General features: G+C 44.4%; 1 protein-coding gene across 1 annotated transcript in view; it reads right to left on the bottom strand.

The window, feature by feature from the left end:
- LOC146861754 (purpurin-like) overlaps positions 1-21,717 on the bottom strand; it is a 218,715-nt gene that overhangs the window by 150,602 nt on the left and 46,396 nt on the right. The gene's annotated exons all lie outside the window — the stretch shown is intronic.

Here is a 21,717-nt window from a genome sequence, read left to right as displayed (position 1 = left end):
CATGCACACCGCATACAGGGTAAGTGACACGGGTGTGTACCTGTCTTCCCAGTGACAGGCACACCTTGTTGCTTTCACTGGCATGTCACATTACATTTTGGTGATACACACACCTTGCATTAGATTTCGGTGACACGCACACCTCACATTTAAGTAGTAAACTGGTGCTCATCTATTCAGCCCTCGCTGTTTGTTGGTGCCAGCTTTATACAGACAGCAGAATTATTCTATCATTTTCAGCACAAGGCTCACTTTCCCATGGATAATATTGGTTATACTCCAGGGCTGTGTTTGTTTCTTCTCTCTCTCTGCTTCTTTTTCATGTTCTTAATTTTTTCTTTCTTTCTTTTTGCACTGTTACAAATATCTTGTATAATTAGTGCCTTTCAATTAGAATATACCAGGTTGGTTCTTAAGCCTTTGCTTGAAAATGCAGTCTGTTAATCCTCCACCTCCATTTCTTGAAACTCCAGGCAATCCTCATATTCCGTGGAGACAATGGTGTGACTCCTTTGAAACCTACCTGGGAGTCATAGGAGCATCGCGATTTAGAGCTGAGAGGAAAAAGTATCTTCTCTTGCATTCTCTAGGTGTTGAAGGTAGAGAAGTTTTCAGACCTCTTCCTGATCTGGTGCTGGGGGATGGTGAAGAGGTGAATGACTATAAGGAGGTGGTGAATAAGTTAGTTGCTAGGTTCGATGTCCAGGCCATCCTGGTTGTTTTAAGTCACAAGTTTTTTAAACGTGCCCAGCTACAGAATGAAAATGTGGATGCTTACATTAGTGCATTAGGTAAACGTTGCGCCCAATGTCAATTTGGTGAATTTCATAATCAACTGGTGAGGGATCACTTAATTGCTCATTGCTCAGACAGACACATACATAAAAAGCTCTTGACTATGGAGAATGTGAATAAAGTGGCAAAAAGCATAGTGTTGGCACAGTTATCCATCAAGGAACTTGCCCCCTGAGGTTCAACCGTTCTGCAAGGTTGCGGAAGACTTGTCCATTGAGGATGGTGTGGTAATGAAGGGTTACAAGTGTATTCCTCCATTTGCCATTTATGAATTGCTGGATAACAGAGCTCACAAAGGACATTTAGGTTCCATCATGACAAAAAGAAGGATCAGGGCTCACTATCATTGGCTGTCAATGGACAAGGATATTGATTTAGCTGTGAAATAATGTGTTGTTTGCAGTGGGGCAGAGAAAGAGTTCAAGATAGCCACACCACCTTTGCAGCCAATTCCCTTGCCTGAGAAGCCGTGAATGAAGGTAGGAATTGATTTGGTGGCTCCATTCAATTGTCTCCAGTATCATTTACAATATGCGTTTGTAGGTATGAAGAATGAACTTCGCCATAAAGACGAAACAAGGCTTCTATATTACTTACCGACTGTACATACAACATAAGGCCTCTGAAAGACGTCTCTAGTGTCTTGTGGCGCATTAAGGTTCAAAATCTGTGACTTCTGTGTGTTTGTTTGGAACCTCAACACTTTGCCTAAGGTCTCTAACTTGTGTAGGAGTGCTGGGATAGCGGTTAGAGGGGCAGTTAACATGAAAAGATGTAGTCCACGTAGAGAGCCCATTTAGATGCAAAACGTCCTCGTTTTCAACCTAAGATTAGGGGGATTATATAGTTTTCACTAAGGACTACTATAGCAAGTGTCCTGAAGTTCATTTTTGCGCCTCTCCGACAGCCAACAATGCAGCCATATTCCAAAAAGACATTTTCATGAAAGAGGGGTCCCTGAGTCTCTGGTGTCAGATAATGGTGTACAATTTGTGAATCGGGACATGAGTGCGTTCCTGAGAGAATCTGGGGTGAAACTCTTGAGGAGTTTAATATGTCACCCTACAATGAACGGATTGGTTGCAAGGATGAATAGAGTTGTGGTTGAATGCATAAAGTGGGCAAAGGCCAATGGCTATGATGTGTAAGGGGCGATGAGGTCTATGCTGTGGTTTTCTTGCACCACTCCACATTCTCTCACCAAGGTGACTCCTTTTGTTCTGCTTAGAGGGCGTCTTCCTACGTCAACTCTGTATCTTTCATGGCTGCTCAAAACTGTTCAACACAAGGTTTCATGCTGTTTTGATCAGAGGGCCTTGGATTCCAGGGTTGAAAGAGAACAGAGCAAAATTAAGGACAGATACAACCTCATGAGGTCTGCGAAACAAGTATCTTTTCATCCTGTGATGTGGTGCGTATCAAGAAAACTGATTTTGTGAGGAAAGGGGATGTGGGAGTGCCGTAATTGTCCAGGGTGGGCACTGGTGGAATGTCAGTAAGATTGTAAAAGTACCAGATATATCTAGCTCCACAAGCAGGCTGGTGGGGGTGGATTCGGTGACAACTAATAAAAATACCACTGGTGTGGTCCTCCTGAGAGATCTGCCTGTGAAAAGTATTTTCCGTTGAAGTTAAAATGATGGGGCACTATTGTGCTTCTCTGTTTTTTTGTTTTTATTTCCTTTTATCTCTTTTTTTTAAATGTTTTTTTAGTTTAGGTATTTTTATAATATGTTATGCTAGGTCATTTTATATTATGTTACACCTAGTATTTATGGTAGGGGCTATTTTTTACTTGGTTTGTTTTGGTTGTAAAAAAAAAAAAGATAAGTTATGCTTTGTACCAAGAGTTTATATGTCATCAACTCTTGGAATGTTCTCTAGTGTTGCCACAGCTGCCTACTGTCCAGAGGGTTCCAGGATTGGCAGTTGACTCACCTCCAGGCAGAAGAGCAGCGGTGGCTCATTTTCATGCACTTAAAGAATAAACGTCACCACCTGCTGTACATACAACATATGGTCTCTAAAAGACGTCTATAGTGTCTTGTGGCACATTAAGACTCAGATCTGTGACTTCCGTGTGTTTATTTTGAACCTCAACACTTTGCCTAAGGTCTTCAACTTGTGTAGGAGTACTGGGATAGCGGTCAGAGGGGCAGTTGAAATAAAAAGATGTAGTCCACGTAGAGAGCCCATTTAGGTGCAAAACGTCCTCATTTTCAACCTAAGATTAGGGGAATTGTATAGTTTTCACTAAAGACTCCATATACAAGGCAAAAAGTAACTGAGACAGAGTGCAGTCCTGTCTCATTCCTCTACACGGTCCCAGCGGGTCGGAGAGTACTCCATTAGTCTTAACTCTAGCAATGTGGTCTGAATAGCAGCTTATCACCCAGGTCTTGCATTTGGCACCAAGGCCTGTCAAGCCCAGTGCCTCCAAGAGAAAAAGTCTTCTTTGCATCTACGGAGAGAAGGAAGGACAGTAACCAAGATCGAGCAGTGTTATAAAAAATGTGTAGTACTGATTTTATGTTATTACTACATCCCCTCTAGGATAACGCCAGTTTGATCCATTTCCACAAGTCCCTACGTGTAGGGACCTAATTTACCTTCCAATATGCCGTAAACATCTTGGCATCTATGTTGATGAGGGAGATGGGATGGTATGAAGCACATAGCACTAGGTATTTGTCCTGCTTATGAATCACCTTAGTAACGGCACCCTGCATAGTGGGTGTTAAGGCACCTCTCTCTGCAATTGAAGTGTGTAGCGGGCTAGGATTAGTGCCAGTAGGGGACAGAATAGTTTATAAAACTGTGGTAAAACCATCTGTGCTGCAGGCTTTGCAAAGGTGTAACTTCCTCCAGTAAAATATCCTTTTCCAATGTGGTGGCCTATTGGGTCATAAGGGACTGGGTCTATACTGTAGCTAGGTAAGAGTTTGTCAGATATCTTTAGGGGTTCAGCAAAATATAAGCCTGTGTAAAACTGTCCGAAAGTGTCAGCAATCCCATCATTTTCATATGTCACTAACCATTGGTTGTTAGTAATTTGTTTTATGGAACCCCTCTGTATGTTGGCTCTCAATTTACAGGCTAGTAATTTACCAGCTCTGTTCCCCTCATTTATAGTACCATTGGCAGACACGCAACAGTGCATACGCCGCCCTGTCCATATCTAAGTCCTTGAGTTAGTGTCGAACTTGTGAGAGCTTGCACCATATTTTCCATGAGTCAGTGAGTTTGTGTTGAACCTCCAGTTATTTTACTCTTTCTACCAGTTCCAAACGTTATCACTTCTCTCTTCATCATGTTTGGCTGCTAGTTAGTTGATTACCGCCCAATATGGCTGATTAGGAGCGTCCCAAAGGACCTCAACCTGAGGCACCACACCCTCATACTCCTGCAGATAATTGAGGGCTCTCTTCCTAATTGTTGAGAGCGGTCACGTTTTTCAGGAGATGGTCATTTAACCTCCACAAAAGGTTAAGTGGAGGTGAGCGGTGGCCTTTCAGTGTTATTATGATAGGTCAGCAATCAGACAGGGCTGACACTTTGATATCTATAAAACAATTTTTTGCCTGCATCTGGAGTAAGCCTATAAAGCAGTTAAGCCTAGCACAGGTCTAGTGAGAAGCGGAGAGAAACACGTAGTCCCTACATATGGGATTTTGGGCTCTCTAGATGTCTGTCCGTCTCAGGTCTCACGTCCACTCCAACCCCCCTTAGATAGGGCTCCGGACTGACTCACCTGCTGGGCAAACTGGTCCAAAGTGGAGTCCATTACCATGCTTAAATTCCACCCCACCAAGACTTTGGAGTCCTGCAATGTCATGGTCTGTGATTGGAATTCTCTCAGTAATCTCTTGTGGTTATCATTGGGAGTGGAAATGCAGCTCATTGGGAAGGTGTGGGTGACTATGGATATTCGCACTGCCAGGAGGCCTCCAGGGATTTCGGCAAGGATGTTCAGAAATTTCCCCCTGAATTTTTGCGCCAGCAAAATACCCACTCCCAATTTTTGTAGTAACCTAAGGAGATAAACTGTCAGGAAAACCAGCGGGATCTAAGTTGTCCCCTATTTCATTTCAAGAGATGGGTCTTCTGTAGAATACATATGTCGTAATTAGACTGAGCATGCCAAGCAGTGAGTCGTTTACCAGAGGAATTAAGTCCCCGGTCATTGAGGCTCTGAATTTTCCCAACATGGACTTTCACATGGTTCTCAGTGACTATAAATGGGCTGGGAGGAGCTTTCCTAGGCTCCTCTTAATTGCAGTGACCACAATGTTAAGTTTGTAATCGTGCCTAATATCTCATGCCAAATTTTCCCTCCAAATAAAACTGATAAAAAACAACCCATTCAACAAATTCCCAACTGAAGTTCCCCGCTTCTGGTAAAGAACTATTGAACCAGTCCATTGGATCCATGGTCACTACAAGCGTGTTCGTCAGTTCTTACAGTTCTGCCTCTGCCCTGGCCCCCAATGCCACCTATAATGCTTTGGGCCTTTCCCCTGCAACCCCTCATGGGGCGGACAATTTAATCCAGAAGGCCACCCAGCCATTCACGGCATGGGGCCTTCAGCATGCAAGAGTCCGATGTCACACCCCGCAGGAATAGTTCTGTTTATTTCAGTTTTCTCCCTCCACTTTGACAGATTTCTTCTTGTGACGGCTTGAGTGATGACCCTGTGAAAGGGAACTTATTCCATCTCCTTTGGCGGTGACTTTGTCTCTCATTTCCAGGTCTTGGCTGTGGAAGGGGAAGGATGGCCTTGTGAGATTCTTGCAGCTTCAGATCAGGAAGAAGGGGTGACTCCAGCAACAGGTCACACACTTCTCCCTCTAAACCATAGTCCTCTGGTGGAGCACTCTTCTTTATAATGTGAAAGGGCACACACCTTCAAAGGGGATTGTGCCTGCCTTGCATGCTGCTTTCATGATGACCTCCTTCTGCCGATATTAATGCACACAAGTTAGGATATCTGGTAGGCCATCACTCGGCCCACCGGCCGACCCACTCAGTATGTTCTCTCTAGTTGAAAGTCTTCTTCAGCAAGTCCTGGGAGTACATGGTGGAATAAACATTTGGTGTAGCTTTCAAACTCTCCTTTTTCTGCATCACAAGGTGCTACCCTTATCCTTGTATTCGACCTTCATGATCTGTTTTTCAGGTCATTGAGATAATCTTGGAGGTTGATGTACTGCTTCTAACACTTCCCTCGGGAATGCATCCATTTCTTTTATTTTGGGGGGGGGAATTTGTATAGCGCAAACGCGTCTCAAAGGTAACAGAGCTCTTTACATAAGCAACAGTTGTGTTACAGACAGACACATTAATTTTGTTAGGCACAAGAAGCTTCCGTGTTTTGCCCAGAATCACAGGATGTTGAGCCTCCCTGTCGAGACTCGCACCCGGTTCACCAGCTTGAGAGGGGCCTCAGCCTAGCCCGGTGTAGAAGGTTCACAGTTCTCTCCTCTCTCGGTGCTGTAATCTTTGAGCGCCTCCTGTTTTTCAATTGTCGCTTTAGATAGCATGCCCATCAAGTTAGATTCCTTTTTGTGTATGTGGGGAGCCATAGTATCCAGCAAGACACTGGTAGTTTCTGTAATCCAGATGCTCCCAGGGTTTGGAGTGACGGATGTTCTATGTGGTCGGCGGCGCGGAGAGCCCAAGTACATGGGCCTGTGTGTCTGCCTAGATTAGGCTGGGTCTCATAACGCTGATGCGGGCCCTCCAAGGCAGGTATGTTCTCCTCACAGTGTTTTGTACCTCTCTAATGGGCCCTCTCCACGACTAAGCCACATACTGTCCCATCTCCTAAGACCCAGAGGTTTCAAAGTATCTGTTTGGGTCATGTCCAATTTGCGGGACACTCTTCATATACTTCAGGTGGTGCTAGTTGCATAGCAGGTATGAATTCTTCTTTGTGTATTGCCGCAGGTAACTCCAGGGGTTTCCTTTTAGAGTGTCTCTGAGAGCAGGTGAGTCTTAATACGAATACAGCTGAGGGGCAGCTCCGGAAGTTTTATCATTGAGTGCTGCTCTCACCATGTGGTGGGCTTCTAAATTCACTTGCGGCTCTGACCCCAATGGCCGCTGTGTCTGCCAGGGGATGAGTACCACTTGATCGGCTCAGGGTTAGTGCGAGGCCCGCCACAGGAACATGGAGTGTAAAGGGTCACCCTCGTACCACACACTCTCACTCATCCGTGGCCCGTGTGGGTCAAGCAGACCTATTCCTGCTGACCACATGTCGCCACTGTGCCCAATTATGCCCTGTAGAGCTATACTTCAGGTATACTTGTTCTTACCAGGGAATGGTCTCGCTTGTTATTCTGCTGGACCTCTCCAAGCTTGTTAACTTATTAGGGGATTATCTCACTTGGCTGTCGGGAAGGTGGTTCTGTGCACGTCAGGTTATTGTAGGGCGCAGTGTTTCCTCCAACGCCTACTACAGGCCTAGGACTATTGCTCCATTGATGCTTGTTTCCGCCAGCTTTTGATTCCACTTGCCTCCTTCCCAGAGCCGGTGGCTATTTTTCTCAGCTTGCTTGAGGGGCGATTATGACTGCAGCTCAGCACATGTACCAGCGGAGGGGTTGTGTAAACTAGGGCTCTTGCTAGATCTACAAGGTTTAGCTTTCCTACCCACAGGTGCCTGGGTTGAGTTCATTGCACCATCGCTTCAGCTGGGAATTCTATGTTATATTAGCTCCACACCACCCCTCTGAGCATACCTGCTGGTGTGGTGTCCTTGCTTTCTGAGTTACTAACAGTCAGAGACACAGTGGTGATTCAAACCCAATTGTATTCTTTAGAACAGCAGAGTAATAACCACACAGAATATAATTAAAATAGCACTAATCTATGTTGCTAGCTGCAAAAGAAATATGAACAGTTTAACAACATTGGAATATTCCTAGCAGACTAACACCTTGAAGACTAATTTTTATGCACTACAATATGAGACCATGGAGAAGCTAACTTGCCTCTAACGTTTCTTGGGGCTCAGCGCACTGTATACCAGTTCACGGATGGTCAGCTGTGATTATCAGACTTCACCCAGGAGAAAGCGTTCCCTCGGAGGGAAAACAAACATCAGTTGTGACAAGCTCCTCTCCTCCCTGTATTGGGTCTCAGCATAAGAATGAATGCTGCAGCTGTCTCTCAGGACCTCTTGTGATACCCTGGTGCAAAGACCTCCCTAATTCAGTGGTCAATTCTTGGGGTTTATATAGGGGGGATGCTGACTTTTAGCATACTGTGGGGGAGTTTCCATTAATCAATGAATGAGCCAGCATGCTGAAAATATGTCAACTCAGATTACATGCTTATTTAACACAGTCACTGTCTACGCTTTCACAAATTCTGCGAAAGATAATGATATACTGAATGTGGACCAAAAGTGACTAAATTAAGGTGCTCAAAAAGGAGTCAGGCTTTAAGAGTTTACAGCAGTGGCCTCCTCGTTTCGGGAGCCTACCAGCCACAATTGCTTCCAGCAGGTAAGTCTCTTTCCACCTGCCTTGGCCTTTCTGCTTATTGTGCGCATCCCTTGGGTAGTCCACTGGGTCCCTTGGGTAATCGATCTGGTGTTTGGCCATCTAGTTGCTCTGCAGGTACGAGACAGGAGACAGCTCTTTGAAGATGCCAGACTCAGAGCAGGAAAAGAAGAGCTGTAACTCCGTTGCCATCTTGGCCACTCCAACAAACAGCTATGCCTGTACTTCCCAGGCAGTGTTGTCTGGTTAACTTTACCTCACCACATACTAGGGTCTGAGCTGTAGTCATATGCAGTTGCCTCCCTTGCTCAAGCCCACTTGCGAGCAGGTTCAATATGACTGCTTCCTTATCCAACTCCCTTTGCAGAATGTTGCTTATGATCTGCCCCATGGAATTGATGATGGCCCATCCAAAGCCCTATTGCTGCTCTCTTGGACAATCTGGAGTTCCCATAGCAGTTGCCCAACCTGCCTTCTCTGGACTTCCATTTTTTCGGTTTGCTTATTTTTTACCTTAACAGGTTTGCAGTGTGGTTACAATGTGGCATTTTCATGATTTAAATGTGACAATTTTCATGATGTAAGTGACACCATGAGTTACACTTTATTACAAGCTGACCTAAGCAATTGGGTCTAAGTTTCATTGGTCATAACAGAAAGAACAGCAATCTCATAAAGCCTAATGCTCTTCCATTAGTAACATTTAAGTTAAATAGTATACCCCTGTGTCCCTGGAATGCTGTGCATGCTTTCTTTGAATCATCTTCATCTTCTCTTTTCTATACTCCTCAGGTGCTCTAGGTCCACCGCACAACTTAGGTACTTTCTTTTTTGCTCATCTCTTGGGCTCCCTCTCCAAAACAACTCAAGTACCCAGTAATCCATCCCTACGTGAGTAATCTGTCTGCCCCACCTGACAGCAATCTTTCTTCTAATCTCCCAGGTATTTCTACATCAACCTCTCCTCAGATACTCTCTCTCCTTCATCCCTATATAGGGAGGGACTCTATCATTCATCACAGATTCCCGCTCAGATGCTTCAATAAGGTGTCTTCTACATCTCCACCATAAAGCGAATGTACTTAGATGTTTCTCATCAAAAAATATTTCCACCAGGTGCCCTCCATTGCTTCTCAGTTCTGAGTTGTTTGCATATCCATCTCACCAAACCCCCTGTGCGCACATTTGCTTATTCTCCATGCCCCCAAAACAAGTATTTTGTAGTTTCCCTGGGCTCCAACACACACTGCTGCCTTAAACACAATCAGCCTATAATGTAGATTCCTTGTGCATTTTAGGTTTATTCGCCAATCAGCCCATGAAGATTTTGTACTTTGTAAGCACTCCCTGCACTGGGGACATTTTCAGGCCAAGGTCTTACTTTTTTAAATCCATACACCCGATTTGGTTTCAAACATAGAGGTTTACAAATAAATCCACTGCTAGAAATATTCAGTGAAGTAGCAAGAGAAATAGCACTTATCTCCACAATCCATCTACTTTAACAAATCTGAAATTATCTCCTAGTACAGTAGTGACATGTGAAACCTTCAGACAGTCCTATATTTTCCACGAGCGGCACATGATTGCAATGTTAAAAGTTAAAATATTACAAGTCTGTAGTAAGTACACCAATCTTCGTCGTTGTAAGTAGTGAAGTTTATTGTCAAAATATACAGGTATTGCACAGCAGCTTGACAAGTTTGCAGACAGCCCGCAACTGACAATCAAAGTTAACATTCCATAAGAATGAAGAACATTGACTCACACAATATTCCACGTACTGAAGCCGGGTGATGGAGGCATCAACCCAAAGCAAACCACTACATTATCTTCTCCCGCCAGAAGTTTTGTTTAAACACTACCTAACAGCTAAATAGAATAACATCATGGAGATACAAAAACAAAACTAGAATTTCTTACAAAACAATACAACTAAGAAAACAACAACACACCTAAAACAAGTAAACCATATAAAAACTAATAAAAATAGAAGTTTAGCAAGAAAAAACTTAGGATAATTAATTTAATCGAAATCTTAACAGAACATTGCAGTGTCACATGCTCCTACGTGGACAACTGGAGAAACCTTCACCCATTCTGTTGGAAAATTAACCAAAACAATCACTGTTGACATTGCTCCCTTCATGCCCATCAACACTGGTTCTTTCGTCATACACCTGCTGATTTTGCAACTTTACCACTCTGGCAATGTTTCACCAATTCTTGGTATTAACTCTAATAGCATACACAAACCTTGTCTACAATGACAGGTTCTGAAAACTTAATTCGCCCCTTTGTTGTGTGAGCAGGACTTTTAATACGCACTGTATCACCAACAATTATTTTCTGAGAAACAGTTTTTTCCTTTCATCAAAGTAATTATTTTGCTGTTCTTGAGCCTTGTTCACATTCAACCTGACAAACTGATCCACATTATCCATAACATTAATTTTGGCACATTTTGACATCCACCATGGACACATTTTTGATGAAGGCTTCCTGCCTCTCAAAAGTTCAAAAGGTGAAACTCTGGTGGAAGAATGAGGAGTTGTGCGGTAGAACCAAAGCATGGACCACACTGCATTTTGAAAACAAACTTGCTGCCAAATGCCCACTTGACACAGTTTCTCAAAACCCTATTCATACGTTCTACCAGGCCATTGGTTTGAGGATGATATAGGGAACTCTTGTGGGGAACAATTCCCCCGTTTCAGAAACTTTTGAAACTCAGCACTGACTAATTGTCCGCCATTATCTGAAACAATGGAAGATGGAAACCCTTCTCTTAAGAAAACATCTTTGAGAAAATCAATGATGTTCTTAGAAGTTGGTTCACCCAAAAACCGAACTTCAGGCCACTTGGAGTAATAGTCAATAGCCACCACAACAAATCTTGAGAAGCAGGAAGTAAATTGAAGACGCGAATCAGATCAATGCCTATTTTTTCCCACGGTCCACTTGGGAAATCGACGGGTTGCATAAGGATCCTCACTCTGAATCCTTTCTCAGCACTCCCACAAACCACACACTTATCAATCAGATCATCAACTCCAATGTCCATCTGTGGCCACCAAAACACATGTCTTAGTCTGTGTTTGGTTAGGGTTTTACCCAAATGTCCTTCATTTGCACCATACAATAATCGCATTCTCAAACGTTCATGGCGTATCAACCTCTCACCCCGCATTAGGATACCATCTTCTACCATAAGTGCTTGTGAAACTTTTACAAAGGTCTGAAATTGATATGTGACATTTTTCTCTTTGGGCCACCCTTCTCTGACATATTTGACCTGCACAAGAACATCATCTCTTGCTAACTCTTTCCTCCACTCTGATTCACTCACAGCAAACATATCATCCACATCAATGGAGGCTACAAACAATCATCTCGATCTTCCTCCCTTTCCAAATCAGTGTCAGACCCGGTCACAGGAAATCTAGACAGAAAATCTGCTCTTACATTTTAATTCCAGGTAGGTATACCATATCGAAATTGTATTGCAACAATTTGGTATAAAATCTTGCAATTCTGGGTGTATGCTCCTTGATTTTTTCACCTGAAAGGTTGGAAACTAAAGGACTGTGATTGGTACTCAAAACAAAATGGTTACCCCAAAGGTGGGGATGGAATTTCCTGATGGCCCACCAACAGGCTAACAATTCTTTTTCAATAACAGAGAAACTAGTTTCTACTCCCCTCAGTACCCTAGAGGCATAACTCACATCACCTTGAGTGAGAATAGCTACCAACCCAAATACACTAGCATTAACCGTGATGGTTCATTTTTTGTTTGGATCAAATGGTCTAAGAATTCTATCACCAACCAACTGTGATTTGAGCCAATCAAACACCTCCTGACAACTTGTGTGCCATCTAAAAGGTACGTTTTTCTTAAACATGTTTGTCAGTGGCTTAACTTTAGATGCATAATCTCGAACAAATCTCGAGTCAAATTCACACAGGCAAATGAAAGACTTCAAGCCAACCTTATCAACTGGTGGACACACATCCACAATGGCTTTTACTAACCCTGGTCTTGGATCCATGCCCTACTGTGACACAACATGTCCAAGATATTCTACTCTTTCCTTGAGGAACACACTTTTTTTGCTTTTCAGAGCAACACCTTTGTCCTGCATGATCCCTAAAACCTGCTTGAGAGACTTGTTATGACCCTCTCTGGTCTCACCAAAAATCAAGACATCGTCTTGGAAAAAAGCAACTCCACATTTGACTCATTATTCTTTGAAAAACGGCTGCCGCTGCTGCTAGGTCAAACGGCCTTCTACAATATTTGTATGAACCAATAGGTGACACAAATGCCGTTAAATGTCTTGAAGATGGATCCAACACCACCTGGTGGTAAGCAGATGCAAGATCCAATTTTGTGAACAATTTGGACCCTTTTGTCGATGCCAAAAACTCAGTAATTTTTGACAAAGGATGTGAATCCACCCAAATGTTCTTATTTGGACTGCGCAGATCCACACAGACACGTAAATCTCCATTCCTTTTACTTGCAACAACTAAAGGAGAAAGCAATAACGATGATTTGATGGGTTCTATAATCCCCTTGGCACATAACTCATTAAGTTCTTTCACCAACCCCTCTCTTACACTAAAAGGAACACTCCTTGATTTATGTTTCACAGGGATGGCACCATCTTTAACTCTTATTTCATGTGTGTCTCCTATTATTTTTCCTTAAACAAACACCGAAAACTGTAGGGTACTCTTAAATTATGGTTTCAGTGGAATCCGAAGAATCAACCACACTAACTTGTTCTTTAGTACCAGGTCTGAGAACCATTTGAAACAGATCTTGGTATAACCAGCCTAAGATAGACAACTCTTTAATAGCCACATGGACCCTACCCCAGAATTTTCCTACCCTTGAACTCTAAGATGTCTTCAAAGGAACTCAATTTTGTGCCCTTCAAAGGAAATTGGTGCTCTGTCAGAGGGGTTCTAAAGGTTGATCACACCAAGTTTCAACAAATAACTCTTAAGTAATCATAGTTATTCTTGTGCCAGAGTCCCCTAACAGGTTAAGTTTCTTATCTCCCACTCCAACCTAAACATAAGGATCAACACATGTAGAAGTATTCCCAACGATGACTTGTCTGTCATTAACAACCATAATAATTTCTCTCAAATCATCCTGAATATTCTGAATATTTTCAGATTTGTTATTTGTAGAATGTTACATTCGCAACACCAACCATACTGTTCTGACCTCTGTTCACCTGCACACCACCAGCATGTTTACTACTTTAACAAATATTATCAAAATGACCATATTTGCCACAGTTTCTGCACATTACATTTTTGGCAGGGTGTAGGAGAGTGGAATCTGACTAATGGTTGCCCCCAACTTTTTGCCTGGTATTTAAGTGGTTTTTGACTAGTCAGGCTGGGACCCTGCTATCCAGGGCCCCAGCCTATCTGCTTTCTCCCTAAAACTGATGTGAGTACTCTAGGTACAAACCTAATTGGATGCTGGGCATGCCCTACCAGTCCCTTGTAGATGGTACCCTAGGTACCCAGGGCATGGGTCCCCCAGTAGGCCTACCAGGGCTGCAGCACTTATTGTGCCACCCTGGGACAGCCACACAAACTGACACCACCAGACCACTACTGTAGTCTGGGTAAGGTGGTGCTAGCACCCCTTACAGGGATGTAGGTACCCTATATCCCATTCCCTTACAACACATATACTCTCATAGGTCACCCCTATGGCAGGACCTGGTAATCCTACAGGGCTGGGTGCTGAGGTATGTGTGAGGGGGGACCCCAACATGAGTAGGGCCTCTCTGCAACCTTCGTAAAACCGTTACTGGGTTGTTTGTAGTGTAGCCATACCATAAACTCTTAACCGCATTATAAGTTATCGCGTCATCGCTGTAACTTGAGAATGGCTACACAGAACCATATCGTGTTTGGTGTCAAACATGAAGGAATCATACCCCCAGTCCAGCCATGGGCATGAGGGTACGATTCCCCCTTGCTAGGAGGGTGATATGGGAAAAGCGGTAGAATTTAGACACCAATTTAAAAGTGCACATGTACCACAAAATGGCTACTGTCCGCCACCTACACAACTCTGGCTGGCTGTTGCTGGGGAAACCCCCAGCCTCGCCATCTGGACAATAGGGCTCCTGTGGCAGGGGATATGTGGATTGGAACAGGGTGGGTGCACCAAATGTCCTTTCAGAGTTGCACGTAGGCAGCTGCAGAGCCCCAATTCTGCATACACCGCCTAGAACTGGTTCAAGGGCATCCTGCCCCTCGCCCAGGTGGGAAACACACAAAGGGGAGTGGGTGTAGCCACCCTTTCCCGCCTCTACTCTGATAGGTAGGCTCTATTTGGGACCATCCCCTAATCTTGGGGATATATGGGAATAACTTTGCCCTAGAGCCTCAGATTCGTCCAGAACTTAACAGAACTGACCTTCGACAAGCTGCTGCCCAGCTGACTGAAGAAATCTCCCTTGGGATAAAGGAGTTATCCCCCTGCTTGGCAGGCACCTAAAAGACTGCAAGATACCCAGTTGGAACTTCGCTGCTCTCACGAACTTCGACGCCTTACATCAACCTTGAGGTGGGTCTCCAGTGCATCCCAGAGTCCTGTGAGCGTGCCCAGCAAGCCTGAGCACCGTGGACCACGTGGGTGCCGAGATCCTTGCATACCCCGAGACCCCGGCCACCTCTTGCATAGCACACGACCCCGACCAGTGGGGAAGTTGTGCTTTGGCCCATTTCTGAGCCAACCTTCAAGCAGCATCCGTGCCAAAGCTCAGCTCCCTAGTCCGCTCCGGTGGCCCGTGGGAGCCCTTTTACGCACTCCATTTTGCTGCCTTCCGCGGTCCCTTGTCTCTCGACTTGTGGGCCCTGACGGAGGACAATCTACCTTTCCAAGAGTTCCCCTGGTTGCTCCAGGCCTGCTCTGTGCTCCCTGCAAAGGAGAGCACCCTCAGACCTCGTGGGTCTGCATCAGCAGCTGCTTTGTACATCTTGCGTGGGTTGCGGTTGCCAATGCTTAGTGGATCCAATCGGGACACTAACACCGCAGCGACCCTCATCCGACGTGGGACAGTCGCCCTCCAGAAGCTGGCCTTCCTTGAAGCCTCCCGGAGCCCGTGACTGCAGAGCCAGCTGTACCTTCCACACCTGAAGCACCCGACATCCACGAGCTCCTTCCTGTGAGCTCCCTGGTCACTGTGCTGTGACCCAGACTCTGTCCCCTCTGCTTTCAGGTTCATCTTTATCTTCTCTTCATCTTCAATCTTCACGACTTCAACAACGCTTTCAGCTAGCAGCAGTTTGGACTACTTTTCCATAGAAAATAAGCCCGCGACCCGACACCAGAATCGACCTATGCACCCGGCTTCCCTGGGGCAGGTAACAGTGGTACTTCGGTACTCCCCTGGTGGTGGGCTCTCCAAAGCCTTAAGTCTCAACCCTTAACTTTGTACTGTTGCTAGAAGTGTCCTTAAACTTTAAATATTCAACCGCAACATTCTCCATAGGCTAACATTGCGATCCCGATAGCAGCTCTTTGCACTGCACGCGTCTCCCGTGGGTCCCCTTCCTCTTAACTGTGGGTGGATTCTGAAGGGGCAAGCGATCCTGAATGCCCTAGGCATTGCCTGTAGAATTGTCGTGGTTCTTATACCACTATTTTAGTATATGGTTTGGTCCCCCCCTGGGGCCCATTGATTTCTGTGCTATTTATTGTGTTTATAAATGCTTGTTTGAATTGTAACTTTGCCACTAGCCACATAAAGTGACTGTGGGATTCTGTCTAGAATAAATACATATATTTTATATATATACCTGTGTGGGCTACTCTTTCATTTGGTTATTCAAGAGGTTATTATGGTAAAACAATAAGCTTAACACTCCTTCAAGACTTAGCCTGAAAGCTGCTCTCCACAGCTACCACTAGGATAGCTTTCTTTAAAGGTTGTCTTAAACCTATCATCAATAAGAGTCGAATTGGACTGGTGCAAGGTGTCCCTATAACTAGGAACAGCATATGCCAGGCCAACTTCTCACACAGGGCAAAACTTGTTTCCTTTTGAATGGGAAAGATTCCCACACCTAAAACACAAATCAGGTTGTTTATAGTAAACTTTCTCTTCTGAACGTGGCACCTGCGTAGCTGTAAGATCTCTGACACTTACAACCCCAACAGACTCCTCCGTTTTCTTCTCCTACTCTTTTGATAACTCAATACTTTTTGCTGTACGACAGTTTCCTCGAACGAAAAATTACCCATAGAAAACAATTTCTGTTGAATAGTCTTGTCAGCACACTTGCAAATGTACAGATCCCTAATTAACTGATCAGTAAATCCTTCAAACTGACAATCTGCGCTCAATTGTCAGAGCGCAAAAACAAAAGTGTCCACATCTTCTCCAGACATTTGTTCTCTTTCAAAAAAATTATGACGAATGACTATTACACTTGGTTGAACATCAAAGCGAAGCTCAAGTTTCCTTACAATTTCCACATACTCATCAATATCTTCTTTGCCTTGGACTCTCACCAAAGGTTGTAAATGTTTGAAAATTGTTCTATCTTCAAATCCCAAACAGTGTAACAACAAATATTATATCCTTTCTGGGCGGTACCTCGAATCCCCTCTCGCCCCAAGAAAAGTCACAAAAGCATCATACCATTTTTTCACACAATGGGTGGATTTCCTGGTGCCACCAGTAAAGACGGTGGAGCTGCGACTGATTGCATGCTGTAAAGATGAAAAAAAACAAATACTGCCCAAGAGATGCTTTACACTGTTCCAAGTATGCCCTTGCTTGTTAAATCACAATGCTAAACTCAACTGAAACAAAAGTAGCTGAACGCCAGGCTACACAATTCAAACTGTCAGTTATTTTTTAAGAAAATGAAAATACTAAGGGAACAGCATCGTATCAAGCTCACTAAAAGATGTGTCTTAGCCGCAAATCCAACGAGCTGAATTGAAATAATACACTACAGGGTGTTCATGTCACCGCACCAAAAACTCACCATACACTGCTGCAAGGTTCAATCTTTTAAGTTCTGAATGGTGTGCATATCACTGCGTAATGATAACCCCAGATATGCAAAAAACCCGTTTGCATAGAAGGTGTGCGTATCACTGCCCTGATATTTTCTTCAAAACCTTACAATTCAAGGTGTGCGCATCACCGCGCTGATAATATTAATCACTAAACATGAGCAGTGCAAATATGACACAAGCATGTGTCAACCCCTTACGGACTGCACTGCCAACCACGATCCAAAATGGCCGCCAACTGTAAAACCTAGCTTCAGCGTGCGTGAAATGGCCACCGGGAGAAATGCGTAAAGGGTGACACCCTGCTCACAACAGCTAAGCTTCCAGTAATGCGCATGCGCACTTTCCAAGATCAGCTTTCTTCAACATCTGACCATCGGACACGGTATAGCAATCGGACTCCTCACCAGCCTGTCCTGCGATGTGCTTTGAATACCACAACCTCACCGAGTTGTGAAACAGACGCTTCACTACGCTGAAAGATACTTCCTCCGCTCCTCCGTACACAATTCCTGTGCTAATCCTTCAAACATTATGCGCTGTGGGTTCTGCAGTAGCTGTAGATCGTTGCTAGAATATTTGTAGTAAGTACGCCAATCTTCATCATTATAAGTAGTAAAGTTTATTGTCAAAATATACAGGTTCTGCGCAGCAGCTTGACAAATTTGAAGTTAGCCCGCAACTGACAATCAAACGTAACATTCCATAAGAATGCAGAACATTGAACTCACACAATATTCCACCTACTGAAGCTGGGTGATGGAGGCGGCATCAACCCAGAGCAAACCACTACAAAGTCGCACAATGAAATGTGCTGTGGTGTCATTGGAGGTAGGTTTGCATAATTAATTATGTACTCTGACTAAATAATCAGCATTACAGCTAAAAATTGTGTTCTGCAAAACACTCAATGTCTGACATCTCGTTACTAGGAAGTGGCTACTTACTCGGCCACCGGCTAAATACACAATCTCTGCTATTTACACAGCAGCCAACAAAATAGTACATAATCTCTGCTGTTAAGCCGACTAAATAGTAGAGATGATATACACTTTGACTTGTGGTTGGATAAATAGTGTGAAGGAGGTCTTTAGTTAGCTGGATGTGAAGAAAAAAGGAACAACAAGCAATGGTAGGGTGGTGGCCATCCTATAGTGGGGATGCAATATGTGTGAGGAATTTGAAAGAATGTGCATATACAAATAACAATAGTTTTTACAAAGGAAAATGCATGAATTAGGCTAATCTAGACACAGATAAAAAAAACTAAAATCAATTTTGAATAAAAGTGTTAGTTATTTTCATATTAAGATAAGAAATGTAGCAATCAAAACTTCTATTTCAGGAGCATCAGAATATGGCACACAGGTATTTTGCGCTGCAGTCTAGGACTATTTGGCTGGCTGCAAACAATAAGGAGAATGGTTTTAAAGCATGTTACATATTGCAGTGTCTAATTTGTAAAAAAAAAAAAAAGTTGTTTGAGGGCCCTTGTCGGGAGGCCACTGCAGCTTGCACCACCCGTTGCTCCCACTAGCGCTGCCAATGACAGTAATATCACTACTAGCCATCACATTCATACAAGTGTGACAAATCAGACTTCAAAAATACATTAGAATGACTAATATATGCCGTCCAAGCTATTCTTATGCCCCCACTGCTTTTACCAAAAAAGAGTTAATGGTTCCCTTACTTGAGTCCTGTGGGGAACACGTGGGAGCACCTTTCCTCTTCCCCATGGTTTCCTTGATCAGTCAACCTAGGGAACACACCTCTCCAGCACGATAGGGGTTAGTGTCTGAAGGGGAAGGGATGGGAGGGAAAAAGTACTCACACGAGCTGATTCAACTAACACTGTCATGCGGTCAGCAGTCGGCAAACACAAACCGCTCCCAAGCCCTTCTAGCACCTTGCAGATGTTCAACAGAGTTGCACCACTCCAGCCGTAGATGACGGTTACTGTACCGCTAGTGTGGGGCCCAGAGGGGCCTGGCCACGGTCCGCCACGGATGGGCACAGACCGGCCCGCCCTTGGCCCAGGCTTCACCCGGGCACGCCAGCACGCTACCCATGCTGCGTGAGTGGCTGCTGCCTTTTCTTGCACCTCCAGGTGCGAAAAGAGTGTCGGCGGCGGCTCTTGGCCGCAAAGGTAGCCGAACTGGAAGTCCCCTGGTCCCCTGCTGCTGTGTCCTGGTGTCCCTTGCTGCGGGAAGGCCTGCTGCCTTTTCTTGCACCTCCGGGCACGGAAAGAGCATCGGCGGCAGCTCTTGGCTGCAAAGGAAGCCAGGACTGGGAGTCCCCTGGCTCCATTGCTGTGTCCTTGTGTCCCATGCTGCAGGAGTTCCTGCTGCCTTTTCTTGCGCCTCCGGGTACGGAAAGAGCATCTGCGACAGCTCTCAGCTGCAAAGGAAGCTGGGACTGGTAGTCCCCTGGTCCCGCTGCTGTTTCCTGGTGTCTCAAAGAACCTCGGGGTATATTTACAAGGAAATGGCGCAGCGTGTCGCTGCTAGCTATTCTGCAGCGGCGCGCTGCATCATTTATAAAACGCAGGGCTGCACCATATTCACAAGAATACAGTGTACCCGTGTGTTTCCCCTTGCGCCAGCGCTAAAAATAGCTGCCTAGCGCCAGCGCAGACACCTTTGTGCCATTTTGCTAGGGAGCCTGCATTGCAGGGTTGATTGTTTATGTGCAGAAAGGCAGACCTTCCTGCATATTAACAATCAATAATGGTGATTTGCTACTTCTGCAGCACACATAGAAGTAGCAAATCGCCCTAAATTAATGATTTGTTTTGTGCAGGAAGGAACACCTTCCTGCACAAAAACAATCATTAGTGACATTTTGCCCTTCCTATGTGTGCTGTAGAATGCAGAACACATAGAAGGAGCAAACGAGGAGAAATAAGAGTTTCTCCTTGTTGTGCCACTCTTACTCCTGCTTTTTTGCTGGTTTCAGTTTTTGGCGCTGCCGCAGATTTACATAATTTTGTAAATTCAATGGGTATTACATGGAAATGCCCGCAACAACACCCATTGCATGCCCCTTTCACTTAAAGTGGCTTAGCGCCACTTTGTAAATATGGAGCAGGGCGGTGCGCCAGCGAAACGTCGAGAAACATGACGTCCCGGTGGTGCAATGCCCTTGTAAATATGCCCTCTCATTCTTTGTTCCTGTATTCACTATAGTAATAGCATATCAATGAGTGTTCTGGTTCTAGATATTCTGGTGGGATTTGATTATGACCACAAAGTTCATGAACAATTTACCTGACAATTTGTGGCAGCCTCCCTAGATAAGACACACTAGAGACATGGTTATAGGTCTCTTAGTGTCAGCATTTTGTGATCCATTCCACAGTGTGTATTTGTATTGGGTCTAATCTGTCCAGGAGTAAAGATCGGTGCGGCAGGAACCACTATGGATACACAGAGAGTTATCCATGAACATTGAGGGACAGATTTATTATCATTTGATGTAGCGCAGCACTTGCTCAGCTGCGTCAAATGAAGAGGGCAGATATGCACACACTTAGAAAGAGGGAAACAATTAGGAGCAATTAAGATATTTCTCATTGTTCTCATTGTTGCGCCTCTATCGGGAAGGCGTTGCATTTTGATGCATTCCCAGGTTTACATGTCTTGATAAATCTGGGAAAGCACCAAAATACATCAGTGGCTGCGTGGGAACGCCCACTCTCCACCCATATAACGCCTTACTGGCGTTACATGACTTGCGCTGCCTTCCTTTACTCCTGATTTACCAAGCAATGCAGGGCAATGCAAGGTGGCCTTGCACGGCTAAGCAAATCTGACTTCGGGATGGTGTTGCCCTTGTACCCTTTTGTCACCCTGCGTGTTGCAAGGACAGTGCAATCCTATGATACATCTGGGCCTGAGTTTATAATCCAATAACTCCAGAGTATCTAGAACTGAAGCAGTCACTGGTAAGTTATCATCCTAATGAGTATAGGATCCAAGAATGAAGTGCTGTGAGGTACCGTACTCTTGCTATGTCCTCTGGTACTGAAGAAAGTTCCCCCAATCCTAGGCAGTAAAACAAGTCGACCATTACTAATTGAGGAAGTATTTTTTTGGGGTTGTGCATTCTGTTTGTGTGGTTTGATTAAAAATGGTCAAAAAGGTGCTGTCTCATAGAACTTACATTTGAACCCTGGCAACAAGAATGCAAATATGGCTTCTGTCTTTGACCAGATCTGTAGATAGACAGTAATTAACTAAGACTCTCTTGAATGACATTTGATATTTAAAGTTGTGATATTTTCATATTACTTCATACAAAATGCACCTAGCATTCCTAATTTCTTTCCCCCAACACTTCAC

The sequence above is a fragment of the Triturus cristatus genome, chromosome 2_2 (genome assembly GCF_964204655.1).
Source record: "Triturus cristatus chromosome 2_2, aTriCri1.1, whole genome shotgun sequence".
In the NCBI taxonomy this organism is placed as follows: Eukaryota; Metazoa; Chordata; class Amphibia; order Caudata; family Salamandridae; genus Triturus; species Triturus cristatus.
This window is presented reverse-complemented; position numbering and strand designations above follow the sequence as displayed.